The 13,153-nt window shown below is 37.5% G+C and overlaps 2 long non-coding RNA genes across 2 annotated transcripts; both read left to right on the top strand.

The window, feature by feature from the left end:
• Nucleotides 1-68: 68 nt before the first annotated feature.
• Nucleotides 69-3,503, top strand: LOC136985339 (uncharacterized). The gene is made up of 3 exons (XR_010882329.1): nt 69-195; nt 2,940-3,038; nt 3,140-3,503. It is a non-coding gene; the product is annotated as an uncharacterized lncRNA (long non-coding RNA).
• A 1,941-nt stretch (nt 3,504-5,444) lies between these two features.
• LOC136985331 (uncharacterized) lies at nt 5,445-6,060 on the top strand. Its single transcript, XR_010882325.1, has 2 exons — nt 5,445-5,525; nt 5,752-6,060. It is a non-coding gene; the product is annotated as an uncharacterized lncRNA (long non-coding RNA).
• Nucleotides 6,061-13,153: the final 7,093 nt, after the last annotated feature.

The following is a 13,153-nucleotide window of genomic DNA, read 5'->3' as shown; positions in this document are numbered from 1 at the left end:
TTTGTTCCGTGTTCATACTGCGATCACCATAAATTCAGCGTACTCGTAGAGAGTAGGGCAAAGTAGCCATAATCTCGATTACACCACGGGTGTATATACTTTTCGTTTCAGATAGATCGATCTGCAAGATCGCATCAATCTTTATCATGTGATAGATCGATTTTGTCATTTCTGCTAGTTGGCGAAAGTATACAAGTAAGATTGAATCGTATTTACTCTGTGAATAAAATTACTCACAAAAGGCAAAATGGGAAAGTGCATGCCATGCATTCTTGCACTTTCTCAGCCCGTAGAATAAAACGACCTTGTGATACGAGCGAAATCCCGTAGATATGCTGTATCAACATTAGTACTTATTCTTTCCGCCAGGAGAAGAAGTGTTCGGCCTATATGTCCAAGGACTATAAACAAAGTCAGGACACCAATGTTCAAGTGGAGCTGCCATATTGGGTCCATGGTTACTAGATAAACTGGTTGTTAGCCACCATAGCTCAGTGGTTTACACCTGGTTTTACCTGGTTTTTACCTGGTTTACACTGGTCGTGTAAACCAGGGGTCGTGAGTTCGATCCTCACTGGTGGCTTAAATCTGATAATTTTGACGGCCGGATGGCCGATCGGTTAAGGTAGCAGCCTACCGCTCTGGGGGACCCGGGGTCGAATAATCCCCAGGAATTTTTCGGGGGTGGTCCGTTCGGATATGTCGGGCCCCGTCCCTCACCACCCGGTCGCCCCATTGTGGGCCTGGCCGAACCCATAATGGGCCTTCTAAAAGAGGCCCTCTTAGTGCCCACAGGGCGGAAAGAGTTAAAAAAAAGAAGGATTAATTGCTGTGTTTTTTTTTTATTCGTAACGATATTTCATTTGCACACAAATTGCTATCGGTGAATATTTATTATTATTAATTCCTCCAGTATTAGTAAGTATTATTATTTCTTTATTACAATTTAATCCTAAAAGTTAGAGAACCAAGTAATCAGATATTAAGGAAAGACCGTGTTTTTTCCTCTCCTTATCTCCCCGCGTTTAGTTTATTGCTAATTGTTCGATAATGACTAGTTTTGCCGTTTTGAGTTGCAACGACGAATTTGGGCGAATTTGGACGAATATTCTATAAGAGGCCCTCTTAGTGCCCACAGGGCGGAAAGAGTTAAAAAAAAAAAAAAAAAACACATGATTGTAAATTCGGCTGCAGATAATCTCTTTTGAATGAGACGCGGCTGAAATCGTCGGTTTTTTCGAAGAACCAAGTTAATTTAGAATCGGTGGATTTCTAGCAACTGGGATGTGAAAATGTTATAACAGTAAAAGTACATTTTTACATCATTTGCAGACTGCACTTTTTTGCAAGATGCAGAAGCAAGATATTTGGCAAGAAAGTTGTTCTGCTGACATAAATTCGTAATAAAATTTTGGATAAGTTTATGAAAATATTGCTAATAAACTGGATATTGAAGTATACCGTATTTACTCGCATACAAGACAGGGTTTTTATTCATTTTTCACTGCTTTAAAAACGTAGGTCGTTCTATACGCGCGTGCGAAGGATTTGCGTTTTTGCAATAATTTTTGTAAACCGTGTATTCGCATTTTTTACCGGATGCTCACTCTCTGGTGTTTAAAAAAAAGTATTTTATCTGACTCGTTTCAATTATTCTTGTGTATTGTCAGGAGTAAAGATGAATAGCAATAGGAAAAGCAAAGTTTTTGAATTGAATTCCAGAATCACACGGGAACCCTATATGAGTTTTAATCCATTCTCACGTGAAAACAGATTATTCGGAAATCAGAATTCGGAAGAAACTCATCAGTGTAATCGAGGTGTAGGAGAGTGGATTCGACTGTTAACAATGGGCAAAAAAGGATTGTCCAGCTTTACATGAACAAATTGTGAGCTCGCGGATTTTTAAGGGGATCTGAAAAATTGATGTTAATCGTTTTGTTTTTTTTTTTTGAAATGTAAATATCCCCGATAGAAAAAACGGAGAATCAGAGCGGAGGTCACCAGTTGTAATAACAAATCAGTGGGAAAGTTGACACTTGGCTGTCAAGAATGTTTTGTCACCGTCAAAACGGACGATCACGTAACTCCTTTCTCACGACAATTGTATAAAGGCGCAGCCACTGAAAGCGCGGGAGTTCAGCCCACCAGTGGCCGAGTGGACTCCGTTGCCGCTCATAGCGGTGGTGACCAGACCGTAAACATTGGGAAGTTCATGGGTTCACGCCCCGGTCAGACAGGCTGACAGCTTGGAGTTTTCCGATTTTCTCCTTGCAGATAACGCCTAAATAGGGGCTAGCTCCCCATAAAAGCCCTCCCGGAAGGCATTCTATCTTTCCCCGCGCTCCGTTCGGCCGTCTTCTAAAAGACCAGCTCTTCAGTCGCTTTTTTTTTAAAACTCTTTCCGCCCTGTGGGCACTAAGAGGGCCTCTTTTAGAAGGCCCATTATGGGTTCGGCCAGGCCCACAATGGGGCGACCGGGTGGTGAGGGACGGCGCTCGACATATCCGAACGGACCACCCCCCGAAAAATTCCTGGGGATTATTCGACCCGTTCGGATTCGATCCCGGGTCCCCCAGAGCGGTAGGCTACCACCTTGACCGCTCGGCCATTCGGCCGTCTCTTCAGTCGCTTAGCGATCAACCACTGTCTCTCGGAGTAAAAGCGAATAGCAATAAACTCCAATCGTCAGGTTCCACATAGAAGAAAAGAAAGGAAAAGAAAATGTAGCTCGGGAGTTCGCACCTGAAAGTTATAATCAAATAGTTTATTACGACAATAGTGGAAACTTCTGCTAAAAATTGGCGACAAGCTTCTGCCCGCCATCTAGCGGTTCGAGGAGATAACTATACTTCACTCCATTTGTACCGCGTGTATAAGGAGACGTTTTGGGGTATTAATATAAAGTTTTGAATATTTTTATATCTTCCAATAATTAGAATGGCCGAAAGAGGGGTTATTTGCGCTATGTATGGCTGTTTTAATTACAAGATACAAAGTGATCGCAAGTCGTTTTACAGATTCCCGAAAAAACAAGTGTAAGTAAATTAATAAACGATTAGATTGTTTTCATTTATATTAACATTCCTCCTTTAAAATATTGTTATCATTCAACGTATGTATTTATATTGATTTTCAGATGCACTCTGTGGGTTATTAAAAGCAAACGGTCCGATTTAGACGAGATTTTGAAAACGAAAGGGCCAGAATATTTAAATAGAAATTACGTCGTGTGTTCCGACCATTTTACGGAAAAAGATTATTTTCAGAAATATCAGCAATATTTCAAAACAATTTTAATATATTTTTGTTACAGAGCCCATAAGGAATTAAAACTACGTTAATTAATTATATCTTAAAGAATGCAAATTTTAAAGGTGTTTGTGACAATTGTATTAAATTATTGGCAGATAAATATTTCAAAGTCCTTATTAAAGCATTTGTGACAAAAAATAATGGTTCATCTGAAGGTTTTCTGAGAACAAAAAATGCTAAATCAAAGATTTCACATATGTAATAACTGTATTATCCATGACCTGTATGATCAAACTGTGAACATAATACACTTTGGTGTTCAATGTGTTTTAATTTAATGTAAAAATGTTTTATTTTTAAAAATTGTTTCAATTTTAAAAATTAAGTTAAAACCTCAGATTTTAATTTAAAAAAATCGGTTAATGTTACCTAAGGATCCAAAATGGCGGCCGGGGAAATTTTTCCCTACCTCGCCGACTACGACAGGGAAACAATTTTCCCCGCAATTCAAGATGGCCGCGTTACCGGCCGCCATCTTGAATTTCTCTGCAGACTCCGCGGATTTTTTAACCGAAAAACACAATAAAAAACAACAAAAAGAGGAGGTTTTTACTCACTTTTCGATTGTTCGATATTCTGAGTATGATCTCCTCTTTGGGGGTCGACATAATTTTTCGAATGGTTGATTGTTCTATGTTCGACCGCTACTCCTCCTATGTCGCCAATGTGCATATATCCTTTCCATTCGTCCGTTATTATCGTACTGCCGGAATTCACGTATTTACAAACGATCCAATTCACAGTGTTTTCTGATCTGTCGTTCACCTGACATATGAAGTATTTATCTTCATCGCAATGAATGCAAACGGACTCGGTCGGCTGTATGCTTAATTTTACAGCAAAATTCGATGCGTTATCGATACGGGGAGGCAAACCTAGCTCCGAAAAGTCGTCTTCCATTAACTTGTAGAAATCACGGGAAGTGCATCTCGACCAAAATTCGTCGTTGCAACTCAAAACGGCAAAACTAGTCATTATCGAACAATTAGCAATAAACTAAACGCGGGGAGATAAGGAGAGGAAAAAAACACGGTCTTTCCTTAATTTCTAATTACTTGGTTCTCTAACTTTTAGGATTAAATTGTAATAAAGAAATAATAATACTTACTAATACTGGAGGAATTAATAATAATAAATATTCACCGATAGCAATTTGTGTGCAAATGAAATATCGTTACGAATAAAAAAAAACACAGCAATTAATTCTTCTTTTTTTTTAACTCTTTCCGCCCTGTGGGCACTAAGAGGGCCTCTTTTTAGAAGGCCCATTATGGGTTCGGCCAGGCCCACAATGGGGCGACCGGGTGGTGAGGGACGGGGCCCGACATATCCGAACGGACCACCCCCCGAAAAATTCCTGGGGATTTTCGACCCGTTCGGATTCGATCCCGGGTCCCCCAGAGCGGTAGGCTGCCACCTTGACCGCTCGGCCATCCGGCCGTCTAGCAATTAATCCAATACGCAATTCGTCGCAACACAGCAGTAAACGATTCCAACAGGAAACTAGTCGATTTGCATAAAATTGCCCAGAAATGAACAGAAATCACGTCACAGATCATGCATTTGCATATTCGTTCGTAACATCCCTACGAATTTTCCGCCGATTTTACTCTCGCATGACGTCACGAAAAGGCTCCCTCTACCGTCTCCGTTTCGAGGTTACAGGATACTCGGCAACGTCGAACGCAAGGTAGAAACCGAACGGGGAAAAAATCCCCACGTCGTCGACGTCTGGACTCTAGGGAAAAATTTTTTCCCTGTCGCAGTCGGCGAGGTAGGGAAAAATTTCCCCGGCCGCCATTTTGGATCCTTAGGTAACATTAACCAAAAAATCTGACTCTTATTGCATTTGATTTGGTTTGTTGCTATTATTCCTTCCATTAAATCACTATTCATCCACGTTTCCTACAAATAAAATTATAATTCATGTTTTAAGATCATAAAATAAAGACAAAAGATGATAAAATATTTATTTTGTTGCATTTTTGCAAGTTTTGTTAGACTTTACATAGTCTGCGGTGTTAGTGTTCTACTCGAACCGCTAGATATCACTAGTTTGCGCTGTCGCCACTACGGTACATGCTAATTCACGAGAGTTTCCACTATTGTATAAGCCAGGGGTGGGCAAGCAAGAGTTCAGTGGGAGCCGAAATGTAGGTTTTGCAAAATGCATGAGAGCCGCAGTTCTATGCTGTCGTGGCGAATAGTAGGTAAGGCGCGCGATTCGATTATATAATATAAATATAATATAAAACAAATATTGAATATTTTTTAATAAACATATTTTCACAAAATTATAAAAATAAAATTGTAATAATAATAATAATAAAAAAGAAATTAACACTTTCAGCAAGAGCCGCATGTAACTCAAAAAGAGCCGCATTTGCCCATGTCTGGTATAAGCTATTTGTTATAATTGTGAATGTTCCATTTTAGTCTCCCGGACCCGCACTGACTCAGCGAAAGGAGAAGACCCGGTTGGAGGACATGCAACGGCTCCAGAACTTCCATACAGTATCGCCGCATATAGCTCACAACCCACATTCGAGGTAGTGTGTTGCTCTCACTCTCTCACTCTCTAGAAAATAGGCCTAGCTGGTAGATTAGTCCTTTGTAAAGGATTAGACTGAGTAACCGCATCTTAATCGCAATTAGCCGTATATAACCTGTCTACGTATCGAATTTTGTGTAACATCTGTATCTTATAGTTAGTAATATAATAAATGCTTTATTTTATTTGTTAAACCTGTCTCCTGTCTATTCAAGGACACCTGTCGACTTGCTCACCTCCCACGCCACTCGATTTAAACCATCCAAACGACAAAGTGGGCGAGTTTTACCAACTGGACGTGTAAGTGATAAGTAGAGTACTGACTCTGTGCCCTCGTATTCTCACAAAATTATGTTGTCGATTTTACAAGATTTTTCCTTAAAGTTTAAAATGCCAGAATTTTTGCGGGAAAATGTATGCATTTACGTGCATTTGATATTTTATTTCTGATTAAACGAAATAAAAGTAGAATTGTATTAATAAATCTAATTTTCTATATTTTGATCTTTAAAGTCACATCTCGTCCTATATGCGAGATCGTCTTATACGCGAGTAAATACAGTATCTTCCTAAGTTCTCCCAGCTTAAAGGGATAAGGCTTCTGAATTTTCTTTTCTGCCTCAGCCATCCACTCTTGCTTAATTAACCCAATCAATTCAATTTCATAATGTCCTGACTGTTTTAAACAGTTCAAAATAGTCGTAAGGGACAATCATTATTTCGTGTTTACGAATTAGTTTTTCAACTCTGTCAAAGGCTTTATCTGGAAGTTTGAACTTTTACCTACTTCTTTCCCATAAGGAGTTCTGATCCCTTACGGAAAGAAGTAGGTGAAAGTAAGATTGTATGTGCGTGCCATTACAGATAACCTAGAAATAATTCTTACTTTTGACTAGGGCTATTACTAAATGGTCTCACACGCTTTATAACTACGTTCCCATTACTATACAATGATAACGTATTTAAAATATTTATTATTCTACATAAATATTAACATCTATAAACCCGAATCTTACAATAAAGTCAAATAATTTCCGGATTACATCAAGCTATATTTAATGCTACTAATTACTAATTAAATGTTAAGTAATTTCGCCGGAGGCAGTCTTTAGGCGATAAATTTAATAATTATAATGAAATTAATATATAAAATTTATATATTAATTTCATTATAATTATTAAATTTTTACGCACAACTTTTACGCAAAATTAACTATTAATTAATTTCTATTACTGTATTTATAAATAATTCTGGCACTTAACACTATTCTACCAATATATATCGAGGGCATTGCGGTAGAAAAGAACTTCAATATGTCTGATCTTCACTGAGTTCCTTTAAGAAAACTTTCGAATCCAAATTATTCGGGTCCTAATAGTCTAATACAGTGGGTGATCGGTTAACGAACAAATCGGATAACGAACACTTCTGCGAACGATTTTTATGTTCGGACAACGAACACCCCACAGAACAAACACAAGAAGCGACGTAAAATAACGAATACCGATTGGTCTTCTCTTGTCTTCAGGCAACAATTCGAAACTTTTCGGAGTGCGGGAGACGTCGACATCGACACTCATTCCGGTATATACTGATCGGATAAGCATTCCTCCGAACTTTGAAACTCTCCCTTGCAATTCCAGCCTTTTATTTTTCTGACAAAAACAATTCTTTTATAGTATTTGCGAGACTGTCGGGCGGGAACTCGTTAAGTTTTGCATCGTTTTTATTTTCAAAAGGTGAGCGTATAACAGCAAAGATAGAGAGTGGGCAGAAGATGTCTGATGTTGCTGGGCAGTATGGCTTGAACAGGTCTACAGTAGGCTGCAGTTCAACCTTATCTGTGAAAGATACTGTATAATCAAGAAGACTCAAGCATCTTAAGGAGTAACAAAAATCACATCTGAGAAATAAAGAACATTAAACAGCTCATAATGGAATCTGAAACTGATCCGGCGATAGAAGAACGCCAAGAACTCTTGAATGAAGAACACCAAGAAACTAGGTTAGATATGTTTTCTTCTGAAAAAGAGAGTTAATGTCGATATCTGCTATTAAACATTTTTTTTTTTTTAAGAAGTGGGAGGGTGTCAGAACGACGGTCTTAGAATGGCATCCAAACCAGGTTGAGGTTAATAGGCTTGGGGATCTCTGCAATTACAATGCTATTAATTACTTCCGAAAACTCTTGAAAAAGAGAAAAAAACAACCAACAGTAGACAGATTCTTTAACCCCCACAAACGGAAAAACATGACTAATAAAAATGCAAGACTGCGTATATATGTATTTTTATTATTACATATAAATAAACGTAATAAGAAAGTATATACAGTCAAACCTGTTTTTATGCGGGGGATAGGGACCGCATTAAAAAAAACGCATTAAAAAAAAATCTCACGAAACTTCACGAATGGCTGTAAATAATAGTTTTCGCAACACAATTAAAAAATATTTTTTTTATGCGGTCAACAGGGACCGCATAAAAAAGTCTCACATAGAAAATAACTCAAAACCGTACGAAATAGAATTTATTGACAACAGATGTCAGCACTTGACTGCATCGTCTGGTCTATCGTCTGTTTTACATATTTTTGTCCAGGTGGTGTTTTGTTGACTTAAAAAGTAAATTATTTCATTTTTCGCATATTCATGCAATAATATTACTATAATAAGTGCATTTATGCTATAATAAGTTTATTTAGCTATAATAAGTCAACGTAAGACATGACGAATCGCACGAGACTAGTCGCCAACTATACCGCACAAATTAAAAATTCGCATTAAAAAAATCGCACAAATAAAAATCGCACATAAAAAGAGCGCATAAAAACAGGTTTGACTGTATTTTTTTATTTTTTGGGGTCTCCAGAACGAATTAATCAAATTCCCATAAAAAGCTATGGTAAATCGATAATCGGTTAACGAACAATTCGGATAGCGAACAAAGTCTTGGAATGGATTATGTTCGTTAACCGATCACCCACTGTATTATGAAGTAAAATAATATAGGTATACCTCGAGTTACGTCGTTTCGAGTTACGTCGTTTGTCAAAAAAGTATATGGAAAAATAAAAATCAAGTTTAAGTCATTTTATTCGACTTTACATCCGTCCGCCACAAATATTGAAGTCGTAATATCACTAGAAAAGCGTTAAAAGCACATAAAATCATATTAAAATATGTACATTTACAGTAAATGTTAGTATAATCATCATAAATCCTAGAGAACGAAACATGAAAACATCTGTGTTTCTGTGTTGTCGTCTTATTTAGCGGTCTTTAAATGCTCATTATTGGCGTTTTCCACCGTAGCTTCGACTTACGTCGCCTCTCCTGGAACCAATTACCGACGTAAGGCGAGGTATACCTGTATACATTTGCAATATTCATTTCCCGCTAGAGGCGCTACGGTAGTTCTCAGCCAATGTGTTCCTGCAGCTAAAAGCTTGTCATTTGTATCCAAGGTCGATGCAATGCATCACGGTAGTCGCCACATTGGGTCCTTTGAGGTTGTGTGTAGGTTGTTTCTAGAGCGAATTTGGTTATTTACTTTTTTCGATCTCAATTGAATTTCTTGTTATCAATAAAAAAAAAAAAAAAAATGATTTGGTGTTCAGCACCGAATTGTAAAAATTCGACAGCGAAAGGTATAAGATCGTTCCGTTTTCCCTGTGACAAATCCAGGAGAGTGATGATTTAAGAGGTAATAAAAGTAATGGTTTATTAATGATTATATACAGAAAAACCAGATTTATTAGAATTGAATAATACGGTAAGTGAAATTTCACACATTTTAGATATAACGCTTATCTTTTCTTCCCACATATTACTCAAAGTAAGTAAAAAGGGGTTGAATTAATTTTGGTTGTGGCAATGCGACACGTGGGCGACCTTCCGGAGAGACTTTCATGGAAAACTGACCCCCTATTTAGCTTTTGAAAACGTGAATAAAACCTAAAAACTCTAAGTAACCAGCCCGAATCCACGACCAACTAGCAATGATCAGTAGGTAAAGTACCCTCCCATTCGAGCACTGGGGGACACGGGCAAAAAGTAGCTTCCGAGTAATGTTAATGCATTGCCCGGATTTCACAGGCAAGAGGATAAAAAGGCCGTTATAAAAAGGCTTCTGAAGTTTCTGGAGATTACGGAATGTCACGAATACTATTATTTCTATAAGAGGGTGTTAGATTCAAGAAGCGTATCTGATGAGGTGCAGTACAGAACAGTACATACAGTACAAATCCGATAAAAATAAATAATTCTCGGTCGAACCATATGAATAAAGTTTGTTGTGTTAGAGCCGCCGCAAACTAGCGCTTTGCGAGAACAAAATGCTAGCAAACGTGCCCTAGCACAATCGATGACGTCAAATGCTCCGCCCCTCTCTTCTTGCTCACGTGGTTTTTCCTTTGCTACAGCAGCGATACGAGAGTACTTTCGCTGTTCATAGAATTCAAAAACGAGAGCAGTCACGCTAGCAAGAGAGCAGGAGAAAATGGATTTTTTTTTTTTTTGTAACTCTTTCCGCCCAGTGGGTACTAAGAGGGCCTCTTATAGCAAGCCCATTATGGGTTCGGCCAGGCCCCCAATGAGGCGGCCGGGTGGTGAGGGACGGGGACCGACATATCCGGACGGACCACCCCCCGAAAAATTCCTGGGGATTTCTCGACCCGTCCGGATTCGATCCCGGGTCCCCCAGGGCGGCAGGCTGCTAACCTTGACCGCTCGGCCATCCGGCCGCTGGAGAAAATGGATAACTACATAAACATACCACATGTCGAAAAAGAAATTATAAAAAAAATTATTATTAATTTATTTAATATTACAAATATTAATTTATATACAGTAGAGCGTCGATAAGTGGAACGATTTTATGGTCGGACTGTGTCGTGCTGAATCGAATGTTTTTGATACTAAATTTACTTCTAAAGTATAATTTTCATGTTTTTTATATTCTTTAATATATTTATTTTGTTTGTACAAAATGCAGAAATAATTTTTAACGATACGATAGCCTCGATGATTATTATAAAAATTTTCGTTAGGCTTAAAATCGACGAAAATTCAACACGAAGCGATACGCAACGGAGAAAAATTCAACTGGAAGCGATACGCAACGGAGAAAAATTTGAACATCGGACAGGTTAATGTATTTTTTCGTACAAAGTCGGAAACTGGAACAAATCATTAACTGGAAGGACCCCAGTCCCCAATTGGTTCCACTTATCGACGCTCTACTGTATTTATATTATATAAATATTATAAATATAATATGAAATTATAAATACAGTAGAGCATCGATTATCCGACTTAATTGGGGACTGAGGTTGTCGGATAACCGAAAAGTATGAAAAAATACATTATTAGTATAGAGTATTAGGCCTGGTTTAAATATTAGCCTCCCTTTCATGGTCGAGCCAGTGCTACCAGCTAAAACATGCAAAAATTTAACAAAAATAATATTAAAGTAGCCAAGACATAACCAAATATTGTAGCGCCACATCACTAGCGGACATTTGAATTTGCCGACTAGAACGCGGTCGGTTAGCCGATAAATTGGTTAATCGAGGGTCGGATAATCGATGCTCTACTGTATTATTATTATAAGAAATTATAGAATTTTATCGATGTAAGTAAATTACATGATTAATACATTCAGTATTGAAAAGAAAATAGTATAAACTTTGTATATAAATAGTTTTCGGCTAGTTAAGCCTAGTTAGGCTTAACTAGTAGGCATGTTTTTCTCATACTGTTTCAAAGTTCGGAACGAAAACTGACTGATTACAAGTATAGGTTATAATAAAATCTTTGTTCTATAGCCAATCCACGTCATGTGGAATCCATGTTCTGGTAGGTCTCCGCTTTCTACGCCATTTGTTTTCGTGTTGTTTTTCCAGCGACGCAACTATGATGGCACACACTGAATAATCTATTTTATCTTCGCGATCGTCCATTCTTTTTGTCGAACAACTAACTACACGATACAATTAACGATCTGCCAGCACGCTTAGCTGAAAGGGAAAATCACGATAACACGTCTTCACATAAATCGCGAAGTTGCCACCTTTTCAAAATTGCTGACCCGGACATTTTAAAATTAGGATGTCATACCGAGGCATTGCAAGTGGGGTAAGTTTTTTTTTTTTTTATTTACCGTATTTTACGGACTATAAGACGCATTTTTTTCTTCGAAAAATTGCCTCCAAAATTCAGGTGCGTCTTATAGTCCGTAGCATCTTATATGTATTTTATATGTATTTTTTTTTTTTTAAAAATGCTTAAAAATTAAAGTGCGTCTTATAGTCTGTAGCGTCTTATAGTCCGTAAAATACGGTAACTCTTTTCACCCTGTTTGGATTCAGAGGGCCTTTTTTGGCAATTAGTTTGGGTGGGGGTGTGAAGGTAGTCTTTAACTATTAAAATAAAATACTCGCAAATATTTTTATAAATTTATTTTGTATAATTTCACAATTTCTACGAAAACGGGACAAATTAAGAATTAATCCGGACAATGAATTTAAAACCGGCATGGTGGCAACACTAGTCCTAATCTCCCATGATGCAGCACTTTTACGCGAGCAAACGTTGTGTAGTTTGCGGATGCTTCGTGCCCGCGTAGCTTACCTAGCAAAAATGGCCCATAGCATCATGGGAAAAAAGGCGGGGCTTGGAAGCGCGACCGAGCGTACGCTAGCTCTCGATTCCTGTAGTTTGCGGCGGCTCTTAAAGATAATTGACTTAAAAGGTAAAATTAATATAACTCGAACAGGCACGTATAAATACGTAAAATATTTAACTTTATACGCCAAAATATAGTTCGAAGATTTCCGCTTCTAACACAAAGTTTCCAAAAGACGATACACACAAAGAAACTACATACGGTGGAGCGTAATGTGACATAGTTCTTCGAAATACATCCTCGGAGAGGAATAATATTCCGTTACGAAAATCTAGTTTACTTGTAAATTTTCATTTTTTAAATTATGAAAGATAACGTTTAATAAGAATAAAATATTTTTTTTATTTTGTAATAAATGAAAAATATAAAACGTTTCCTTTGTAAAAACGCTTTTTTTTTAAAACTAAGAACACGTTATAACTGTATAACAAATTGAATGTACTGTATATATAAACCCAACTGAGGTTTAGGAATGTCGTAGCTTAATAACAATGAATATTTTTGGTATATTCCCCATATAATTATTAAAAATAGTAAGAACTCTAGAAAAACAAACAACCAATGTGCTGTAGTAATAGAACTGACTAGAACAACAACAAT

The sequence above is a fragment of the Centruroides vittatus genome, unplaced genomic scaffold (assembly GCF_030686945.1).
Source record: "Centruroides vittatus isolate TY-2023 unplaced genomic scaffold, ASM3068694v2 contig_958, whole genome shotgun sequence".
Classification (NCBI taxonomy): Eukaryota; Metazoa; Arthropoda; class Arachnida; order Scorpiones; family Buthidae; genus Centruroides; species Centruroides vittatus.
Note: the sequence above shows the minus strand (reverse complement) of the source record. Positions and strands in the feature narration are given on the sequence as shown.